General features: G+C 35.6%; 1 pseudogene; it reads right to left on the minus strand.

Moving 5' to 3' along the window:
- Window positions 1–8,838: 8,838 nt before the first annotated feature.
- Window positions 8,839–10,804, minus strand: LOC137656571 (uncharacterized; annotated as a pseudogene).
- Window positions 10,805–11,446: the final 642 nt, after the last annotated feature.

Consider the following 11,446-nt stretch of genomic DNA (forward strand, 5'->3'; position numbering starts at 1 on the left):
AAAAAGGAAAAGACAACCTCTTGATAAACCACCAGGCATCCATGGCCCTTCTATTAAGCCTGCCCAACACACCATTTCAAAAAAACAAGAGGAAGAAAAAAAAATAAGATAGAATAGTGTGCCCGAGTGTACCCTCAAGCAAGAGAACTCTAACCCAAGACAGTGGAAGACCATGGTACAGAGGCTATGGCACTACCCAAGACTAGAGGACAATGGTTTAATTTTGGAGTGTCCTTCTCCTAGAAGAGCTGCTTACCATAGCTAAAGAGTCTCTTCTACCCTTACCAAGAGGAAAGTACTTTACACTGAACAAATTGCAGTGCAGTAAATTAACCCCTTTGTGAAGAAGTGTTAAGTATCTCATTGTTGTCAGATGTATGAGGAAAGACGAGAATATGTAAAGAATAGGCCAGACTATTCCGTGTAAGTGTAGGCAAAGAAAAAATAAGCCGTGACTAGAGAGAGGGGTCCAATGCAATACTGTCTGGCCAGTCAAAGGATCCAATACCTCTCTAGTGGTAGTATCTCAACGGGCGGCTGGTGCCCTGGCCAACCTACTACCTATTATCACAAAAGGGTTCCCACCTGCCAGTCATCAAGAACTCGTGTGTTAAGCGTGTGCGCCCAATTCTAAGGTTAACAAAGGACTGTTTTCAACCTTTTATGCATAGTATCATATTTCCACTGATGTCTAGTATTTGAGATTTCAATTTCATTCCGATCAACAGAATTCCAGTATGTTGCCAAATATCACCGATTTCTTTGTAGGAAATGTCATCATAGATATTTTTCACATAGTAGTTTTTCTGATGCCTCTTGTACTAATTTGTACCCTGCTTCATTTCCTGGTACACCCACATGAGCTGGAACTACTGATGAACACTACCAGGAAGGTTAGGTTGGTTGTTAGGGTTTCAAATGGCAAGAATATTTTTGGTATTATTTAGTTATGGACATTAATAAGGTAACCTATACAAATCAAGAAAAACGTTAGGTTAGGTTAGGTTAGTGCACAACTACAATGTGACGTGCAATAACTGGTCATATAATGCATTAGTATGCCATTTTCTCATGTAGAATTCTTGGCTCGGGTTTTCCCATTTCCAGTGTTTTTTTATGTATTTCGAATTCAGTATATACCTGTATACCGGTCCATTTTTATATTTTGCCCTGTTTTTACCTACTTTGTCTCCCCCACCCAAAACCCCTCTTCCCAAGGAGGGGTGGGGTGGTGGAAAGATAAGAATTCATTTGCGATGAAAATAAACCTCAAAATCATTCAAATCACATCATAATACAACAAAAAAACCTATATTTTATGTTGAAAGCAATTAATGTCCATGAGTAAAAAATACCATATTTTTTTTCTAGTCGAAAATCACATATAAATATATTTTCTTTCCGCTTAGAGGCGTCCACCTTATTGTAAATATTTTCCAATATTTATTTCGGAATAACACTGCACCGACATTCAATTTTGCTTTGGTCTATTTTATTTCTTCATCTTCTCTAAAAGTCATCATGTACTTTGTAACAGATGTACTGATTTTATTACCTTTCTTTATTCTGAGGAAAAGCATTTAAAATCAGATGGGGAAAATCATTTTTCGTCCTATTGCAATTTGCAAACCACACACAGGGGTGATGAAACTACGCCCACTCATGATTGAAATGGAATGCGCCGCTTTGTAAACAAACAAACGATGTAGGGAGGTGCAATGCTACCGCCATCTTCATTTCATGCCAGGTACTAATTTGTATGCGGCCGATGCGGCTGTGGCTGGAGCTTATCATCTTTCGTGTATTGTCTTTGATTGACTCGGTGAATACTAGCCTTTTGCTCTTTGTGTGGTCACTGTATTCTGGCTATTTATAGTGCTGGTCAACTGAAGTGCTATTCTTATCATGCCTAAAAGCAAAAGAAGTATACTTTATAAGTATAGGGAAAAATTACCCTTGTAAGGCTGAGCTGAGAAAGAAAGCGGGAGTGATGGTACTCCAATGGGATTTGTGTGCGTGGGGGCTGGGGCGGGAGGACTTTTGGCACGTTTCCAGTAATTAGCAGAAAAAGCTATATAGTAAGTATTTTTTTAAAGTAATTGATATTAATATTGATATCTTTATTGGACTTTGTAAAAATAAAAGTGTGTTATAAACATTAGTAGTGCAGCCCAAGTCCATTAGGCATGAAATTTTTATATGGACCAGATTTAGTTATCATAAAGATAAGGACATGCAAGTGTTATGGCCTAGTTGAAGACACACTAACACATACAAATACATGTACATATAGACCTACATATGTACATGCATAAACATATAATAAATACAATTTGTACAGATACACGCACAAACAACACACATACTCACACATACATACAGCCTAACATACATATACAAATACATACATAAAGAAATACAAATATGAACCTTCATACAAACATACACACACATACATATGCACACATAACTACATATACATACACATACATATACAATAAGTATGTTGCATCCTAAATAAAAATAGTAGAAAAAAATTATACAAGTAATAGTAATATTGAAAGATGATTTCATTTTGCCTTTAAATATATTAATAGAAGTGGGTGATTCTATATCCAGCGTGTAACAACCCGCACCCTCACACTAAATTTGGAAGGATAGAGACCGGCCTGTAATTATTATTAGATTTTTCCTCTTTCTTGAATATTGGTATCACTTTTGCTACGTGCAATTGATTAGGAAAGATACCCTTTGTAAAACATTTATTTATAATGAACTGTAAAAATGGAATAATTTTAATAGTATATTTTTCAAATATTTTTATATTGATGTCATCAAATCCCAGAGACGTAACTTTTAGTTTATTTATAACATCTTTAATTTCTGGCTGTGTTGTGGATTTTAGAAAAAATGAGGAAGTGACTGGCTCTGGAAGAAAGGACTCAAATGAAACTGGAGGTGGACTGATATCTGTAGATAATTTGCTTCCAATATGTGTAAAATAGTTATTAAATTCGTCTGCAATATCACTGTAATTAGATACAGCTTTATCTAGATATTCACAAATGTTGGCAAATTGAATTTATTTGTCCTCATTAAGTAATGTGAAGTTTTCCATTTTTTCTTATAGAGTCACCTGATTGTTCACTAAATTTTTCTTTTAAGTAGTTTTCTTTGGCTATCCTTATTACTGATGTTAAGTTATTCCTATATCATTTGAATATTGTTTCATAGGATACTTGTCATTTCCCGTATAACTTTTGTAGCTTGTCGATATGTTTTATTGATTTTATTGTACTTGGAGTTATATATCAATTGGAAAAATGTTTTTCTTTAACCAAAAACGATTTCATTTGGAAATTAATACCATATAGTCTCTAGAATGTGCCCATGTATAAATTAAATACATTTTCAGCTCCATCCATATCAGCTAATTCTGAATCCCAACTGATTTTTTTATTCTTCTTTGAAAGTTGCTATTTTATCACTGGTATTAATTATATTAGTTGCGGGAACATATGATGTATTGTTTAAGGCAAATGTTGAGAAAAAACCAGATGCCCGGTAGTGGTCGATAGATGAATAAAGTATACCACTTTTCATGTAATTGTGAAGGTCAATTGACCATATGTGGTCAATTAATGTTGCAGAGGTAGAGAGTAATCTAGTTAGATTTAATATACTTTGAAAGAAGTTATAAGACTGGAACATATTGATTTATAAAATGGAACATATTGATTTATAAAATTACATTGATATTAGTATTTAACAAGTTAACATTAAAATCTCCCATCAAATAACATGGTGAATGAAGGCTGGATACATAATTTAAAATAGGTTCCATTGAATAAAAAAAATAATTGATTGATGCATTGGGTGGTCTGTAAAAAACACTTATTAGGAAATTAGGGAGTTTAATTAGTTTGAAGCACACTGGTTCAAGGTGTGGTAGTCGCCCGAAAGCATCAAACAAGACAGTATATTGGTTTCAACATTGGTCAAATAACAATTCCAGGTGTTGAGGAACACTACGTATATTATAGCAGTGGTTCTCAAACTTTTCAGCCCGCGACCCCCCAAACGATATTGCTAGAGGCATGTGACCCTCGCCTTTCCCCGAAGTGCTTCTGACACACACACACACACACACAGTACATGCCTATGCCCCGAATCATAAGAACATAATAACAACAAACATGATAAGATAAATGCAAAAAATATACGCATTATAGAGTTAACTAATTTATTACTTGTAGAAAAAATCACAATCTTTAAAGACAAAATAGGCAAAGCAATACAGTCTATTTAAATTTATAGAATTAATGTTAAATCCGTACAGGCACTCACACTTTGCTAACTGCTTCAAGAGAAAAAAATAAGTATGAAATTAGAATTATACCTTTGTTGAAGAAAGCTACTGCAGATAGCATAAATTATGTCAGTGTTTGTAAACTTTAGCACAATAAAGAAAAAATTACTGGTATCTTTATACCTAAATTTAGATATTCAGGCTAGGCTTAAAATGATTAACAAAATAATTATAGCGTTTGACTTGGGTGCTGATATTACAAATTTGCTGAAACCTAAAATCAGCTAATGATCTATAATTCTCATATGAGACAGTATACCCACACAAACATCCAGTAGACTCAAAGCTATTTCATACCCTTTTGGTTTCAAAATCAATATTTTGGAAAATTTTGGAAATTACGTCTGAGATAATATTTTTTTTTCTTTTTTTTTTTTGGCTTTAGAAGAACTGTATGAATTTCTTGTGAAATAATTACTTATTTAGTAACTGTTAAAATAAAAGTACAATATTCATGGAAGTTTAATGACAATGATCAATATTTAGGCCCAACTATGGGGCTCCACTAGCAGTGATTAGTTAATTATATCCCTATTCCACAGTGAAAACAGTATTTACACAGGCCTAAGTTTATCATGAATAACTAACATCAATTAGTGAGATACATGGGCCTGCTTTTTTGAGCACAGTAACTCCATCCTGGGTTTGATACCAGAGATGGCAACTCGGAGATCATCCTCCACCCTGAGTCTTGATCGGTATTTGTTTTTTATATAAGTCAGTGCCGAAAAAGTCTTTTCACATAAATAGGTTGATCCAAAAGGAAGTAATACATCCATTGCTGCCATGGATAATCGTGGATATTCCCTTGCAATTGAAATCCAGAACTCATCCAGTGTGGTTGAGCCAAACGATGCCTGTAAAGTCCGATCACTGGAGAGCTCCAGCAGCTCATCCTCCATGTCGGATGATAAGTGATCCCCTGTAGCAGTGAATGGTTGCCGTATCCAGTCATATTGTTGTGGGGTTGTCTCTTTTGGGAAGTATTTCTTGAAGTGGTCCACAAGACCTTGTAGGTGAGTCGTGATCATTACCTTCACGTTATCGACGCTTAATTCATTCTCCGCCATAAATTCTTCCACCTCAGGAAACATTTCAACACTGCCCCCATCAACTCGCACAGCCCATCGTTCCAGCTTCCTTGTAAATGCATCAATTTTGTCAGAAAGAATCAAGATGTTCGTGTTTGGGCCTTGTAGTGATAAATTCAGCAGATTAAGTCTTTCGAATATACAAGACAAATATGCTAGACTTGCTAACCAGTCAGGGTCAGTCAGATAGTCAGCAAGTTGGGATTCAGATTTGATCAGGAACAGGCGCACCTCATCTCGTAGTTCGTACAAGCGGCTGAGAACTTTGCCTCGGGACAGCCACCTGACTTCTGTGTGGAACAACAGTGCTTCATGCTCCGAGCCCATCTCATTGCAGAGTGTGGAGAACAGCCTGGCATTTATGGGACGTGTTTTGATGTAATTTACTATTTTAATCGCAGTTTGAAGAACACTGCTTAACTCTGGATTGAGTGCTTTGCTAGCAAGAGCTTCCCTGTGAATAATACAATGTGTAAAATTTATGTGAGGTGCCACTTGTAAAACTTTTGCTTTAAGTCCTTTCCTCTTACCCAACATTGCCCCAGCACCGTCTGTGCACACACCAACACAATGGTCCCAAGACAAGCCCTCCTTTTGTATTTTGGTGTCTAGCTTTGTGAAAATGTCACTACCTGTACAGGTCCCCTCTAGTACAGTGCAAAAAAACATGTCTTCTTGAAGTTTTCCACCAAAACTGTATCTAATGAATGCAAGTAATTGTGCAGAATTTGATATGTCTGTCGACTCATCTAGCTGCAAAGCATACTTCTTTCCCTTAACCCTCTCAATCAGCTGACACTTAATGTCATTTGAAATGTCATTAATTCGTCGAGTAATGGTGTCGTTAGACAGCGGGACTGTTTCCAGCTCACGGGCCATCTTATTACCATGCATAATCCGACTCATAGTCATTGCACCAGGTTTCATGAGGGTTTCCCCAATGGTATGTGGCTGCTTGGACTGTGCAATTAGGTATGCTACCTCAAATGATGCCATCTGAGCTTTGGCAGAGGTGGTGGTTTTCTGAGCTAGCACTTGTTTTTGACCCTGCAACTCTCCCTCCTTTCGACGGAAAAATTCTATTGGTTTATCAGCATGAGAAGGATGCTTGCTTTGCAAATGCCTTTTCATTTTCACAGGCTTTAAGCTTTCATTTGCAAGTACTTCTGAGCACATAACACATTGGGGGTACTGCATCTTATCAATGGTAAAACTAGTGAATCCGAATTTTATAAATTCTGCTTGATATTTCCGAAGTTTGGGTTTGGATGATTGGTCATACTGGGAGGTCTTACCCTTACGTTTGTCTTGCCTTTTATCTATATTTGAAGTAGAACTGGTAGATGGTAGTTCGGAAGGAATCTCTTCAGTTGTTTCTGAGACACTGTTGTCAGTATCTGATGTTCCTTCCTTGTTTGCAGTCCTACGAATTATCCATCGCTCCATGTTGCTTAATATGTATATAGCTTGCTATCAAAAATTGTCCCTAAACACACACGAGGCAGCTGTGACTGAGGAAAGACTCACCGTTGACTAACTCGACTCATGTGCCGTCTTGGACTGCTGATAGTAAATGCCATATTGATAATCAGATAGATAAAATATCAATTAATTGTTATTTAAATACCAGATAAATTTGAAAGTATGTATACTGACATTTAGTTTTAAGCATCACATAATCTGAGACCCTGAGTATCAAGCAAAAGTCAAAATTTTACTGTAAATTGGTGATGCATTGTTATTAAGCATCTGGCAACTGGTCACGCTCATTCACTGTGCGCCAACGGAGCTCAGGACTGGAAAACGGACAGGTACTGAACGTGTACGAGTGTAAATTGACAGTGAGATGGGGAGGTGACATCTCGGTTTTGTACGATGTTTCTAGGAAATGTAGGTAAAATATTGGAACTATTGCAAGTACATTGTATAATAAAATGTAATGCGTGGAAAAAAATTATGAATAATAGTTTAACACTATCAGTGGCTAGATATATAAATATATTATATTTATTGTTTTTTTTTATTTGCTTATCAACTAATCAGTTACTGATTTCATCAGTTGATTTATTTATTCATTAACTAATCTATTTATCAATCGATCAGTTTATTTACTTATCCATTAATTTTTTACATTTTATATATCCATTTAATTACTTATTTTTTCATTCATTTTTGTTTGCATTTATCTATAAATGTGTTAATTCATTTATTTATCTATTTAACTATTCAGCTATTTACTTATTTTCCCTTTTGTATATCTTAAATTTATTCGTTTATTATTTCATAATTACTATTGTATTTCTTTATATGTTTAGTTTGTTTTATTTAAATATTATGTATTCATTTACCCATACATGAAAGTCCATCAGCTTTAATAATTTTGCTTCGTTTTTTTATAGTTAACAGACTCGTTTGCTTAAAGGGGAAAAATAAAATGACAAAATATGAGTAAGTTACGGCAAAACTAGTATGCTATTAGCGAGGGAATATCCTACTCGTATGAGAATCACGCGGACTGACGGATATACACCCTTGCTCGGAACTGTCAAAAATAGCAAAAAAAGGACGTTTATGTTTGATAAATCATACCTTCCAAAACTAATAATGCTAGCTTAAAATCAATGACACTACTGCATAGAAACTTAGTCCCAGCGCAGCAGTGGGGGAATCACTAGTGTGTAGTATTTAGTTTAGTTTTTGCAAAGGCCCATGGTGTTACTATTGTCCCACCCGGCTCTCTTTTCAGTGTTATTCTTAAAGATGCGTAACAATTCGTAACTAGTTACGGTAAATGACAAAATATAAGGTGTATATATATATATATATATATATATATATATATATATATATATATATATATATATATATATATATATATATATATATATATTTGTTGTACTAAAATATAAACATTTGGTTTATTATTGATTTGAAATATTTTAGCAGAATTATTATGATTTAGCCTTAAAACTAAAGTTGACCATAATACTATTTTTTGCTTACTTATATTTATATTTTCTTAACATCATCTCGCGACCCCCCCAAAAGCATTTGGCGACCCCCAGGGGGGTCGCGACCCCCAGTTTGAGAACCACTGCATAGGATAGTACATTCAAACTATTTTCAGGAAGATTTTCACGTAAATCCTCAATACAGAAAATATAGTCACATGTTGGTTCTGGCAGTATTGGTTCACTTGATGGATCTATAACATGATTTGGTCTTTCTAATTCACTAAAATCATATGATATGTTAATGCATTGAAAGTGATAAGTGGGTAGTTGTAATCACCCTCAAGAATTATATTAATAAAATCTTTGTCATTTAGATTATGAAAATGGTAAGTGTTGGTTTAAATTCATTATATAGATGTTGGTGTTATATTATACTATGATTGTTCATACTACAATGACGAGTTATTTCTTCACTTCGTGGACTTTTCTAAACCAGCTTACTCTGTTTCGAGGCAGCACGTGTAGTAGCATGAGACGAGCAGGAGGCCGGGCCATCACGAAAACGTGAATGAAGGGTGGGGAAGGGACTGATCCCGATGCCAGCCCATGCCCCCCACCAGCTCTATGACGACCCCAGCAGCAGCAACAGGACAGCAGCAGGTCCTGGCTCCAACAGGACTCCAACGCCAGCCAAACTCCGCACCCCCGCTGACCCCGCCGACTGTCGCATTTGATCAACCACTGCTTCGCTGTTCTTTTCTTTGATAATTAGCTCAGAGTGACAGAAGAAAGCCACTTTCCTTTGCACTCTTGTCTGTTAGAGTAGAGGTATCTGGGCATTCTTCACTACTTGCGATGAGACGCAGAGGTTATCGTTCCCGAAGATGTTGAAAACCCTGTTTATTAGAGTTTCGCATCACAGCATCTCGATCGCAGTAACAAGAGAATATTGCTACGGTGGGACGAGGGCGAAATCATGGCGCACATCAACACGATGGGCTCACTCCAACACGAGTCCCGGTAGCTGCATCTTCTCTTCCAGGAGTGACGTCACGGCAGCCGCTGTCTGCTGCTATGTCTCAGTGGCTCCACGTTCCTCCACGCTACTGATCCACCCGTTGTTCCTTCTGCTATAGTTTTATTGATGTTAATTCTCTCTTCAAGTTCCTTGATCTTCGAATGTGATGATTCAATATGCCTTGTTAATTTCTTAATTTTTTCCTTTGCACTCTGCTTCTCTTTTTCATATTATTTCTTATTTGACTTTAGTTCATCAAACTCACGCTTAGTGAATTCCGGGCTAGTTATTAAATCCGGTATCTTGGAATCCAGTTTGTTTATGTGGTCATTTATTTGTTTAACCACAATCTCCAGGGCCGTGTGCTCCAATGTCTCATTAGCACCGCGCTTCTTCAAGCCACTGATGCACCCGTTGTTCCTTCTGATATAGTCTTATTGATAGTTAATTCTTTCTTCAAGTTCTTTAATCTTTGAATGTGATGATTCCATTTGGCCTGTTAGTTTCTCAATGTTTTCCTTGGCACTCTGCTTCTCCTTTTCATAATCTTTCTTAAATGACTTATAGTTCATCAACCTTGCGCTAGGTGAATTCCAGGCTCGTTGTTAAATTCCTTTTCTTGGCATTTAGCTTGTATATGTGGTCATTCATTTGTTTGACCAAAATCTCTAGGGCAGACAAAAACACTTTTTCTTCTGACTTGAGCATTGTCTTCAAAAGTGCAGCGTCCAGGGTGATATTCACGGTTACAGTGAATGTTGAAGTACTGCTGGGGAAGTCATATATGGTGGAATATTACACCTATGGAGACAGTTACCATGGATAACCTCTTACTTGCTTCTACATATGCGCGGAAAATGGCAACAAGGTCAATTATTCTGCTTGGCGTAAACAGTAACTTTTCACTCCTAAATTCAGTCAGTTAAATTAATCCTTAAAAATCTATTGTGCCAATACGAAATATGTATGCATTCAAGCTCCCGTATGTATAGGCTATTTGCGTTCAACTGTATTCCTTACTTTACTGTACTGTAGGTGTTTTTAAGACAGAAGCTCACCGCCAATGTTTACACTGCCATTGCTTGAAAACCGTAGATCATTAAGATTGACTTATGACAGTATTCTTGAATCCTTCTGCAATAAAAACTCTTTTTACTACACTAATTCAAAGAAATATCACAAAAATCACACGCTGATAGAAAGTACGATTGGCTTGTGACTTCTTTGATAACTTCAAACATTCATAAATTAACAATAGTTTATGATTATCATTGATGCAAACATTGAAGGCTGATATCTCAGCTTTATAGTTATTGACATTCAGAACAATTTCTCTGCATAATTTACAAAGATATTTCAAATTCAAAGACATCGTTGGCAAGAAAAATAGAAATGTAACAATTTGACAGGAGGAATTTAAATTTTAAGGTTTTTTGAAGTCTTGCATAATTTTAAAACATTGAAAAAAAAAACTAAATAACAATCTAAACAAAAGATTAAGATATAAAAAAGTTCCTCTGATTAATATTTCCAGATCAAGTAACTTTATACATGACAACTACTATTTAATTCAATGTAGTATTTTTTTGAGAAAATTTTTTTTTTTCACTCATTTAATATTTTTTTTCTAATTCCAATAAAATTTATACCGAATCATCAGAGTAATAATACAAAAAACAAATGGCAAAATTATGGGAATCCAATTATATTTAAATGACGTTTAACGATTTTGGCTTTAATGGCAAACGATCCCCTCAATTATAGACAGAGCTTTTGAATTTTAAAATAGACAAAGTAACGTAATGGGTAGTTCTACAAGCAATACAATAGAATGGAAAATTCTAAAATTAGTTCGATAGTCTCCAAGTTGAAAAAAATTGAAAATCGGAGAAAGAATACACCAAAGCTTAATCATAGGATATTGCCTAACGCTAATGTTCAATAAACGGATTTTGAGCGAAGCGTAAAATCTATTTTTGGGTGAAAGAGCCATGTCGTCCTGATGGAAGTTCCT

This window comes from Palaemon carinicauda, chromosome 17 (assembly GCF_036898095.1).
Source record: "Palaemon carinicauda isolate YSFRI2023 chromosome 17, ASM3689809v2, whole genome shotgun sequence".
NCBI lineage: Eukaryota > Metazoa > Arthropoda > Malacostraca > Decapoda > Palaemonidae > Palaemon > Palaemon carinicauda.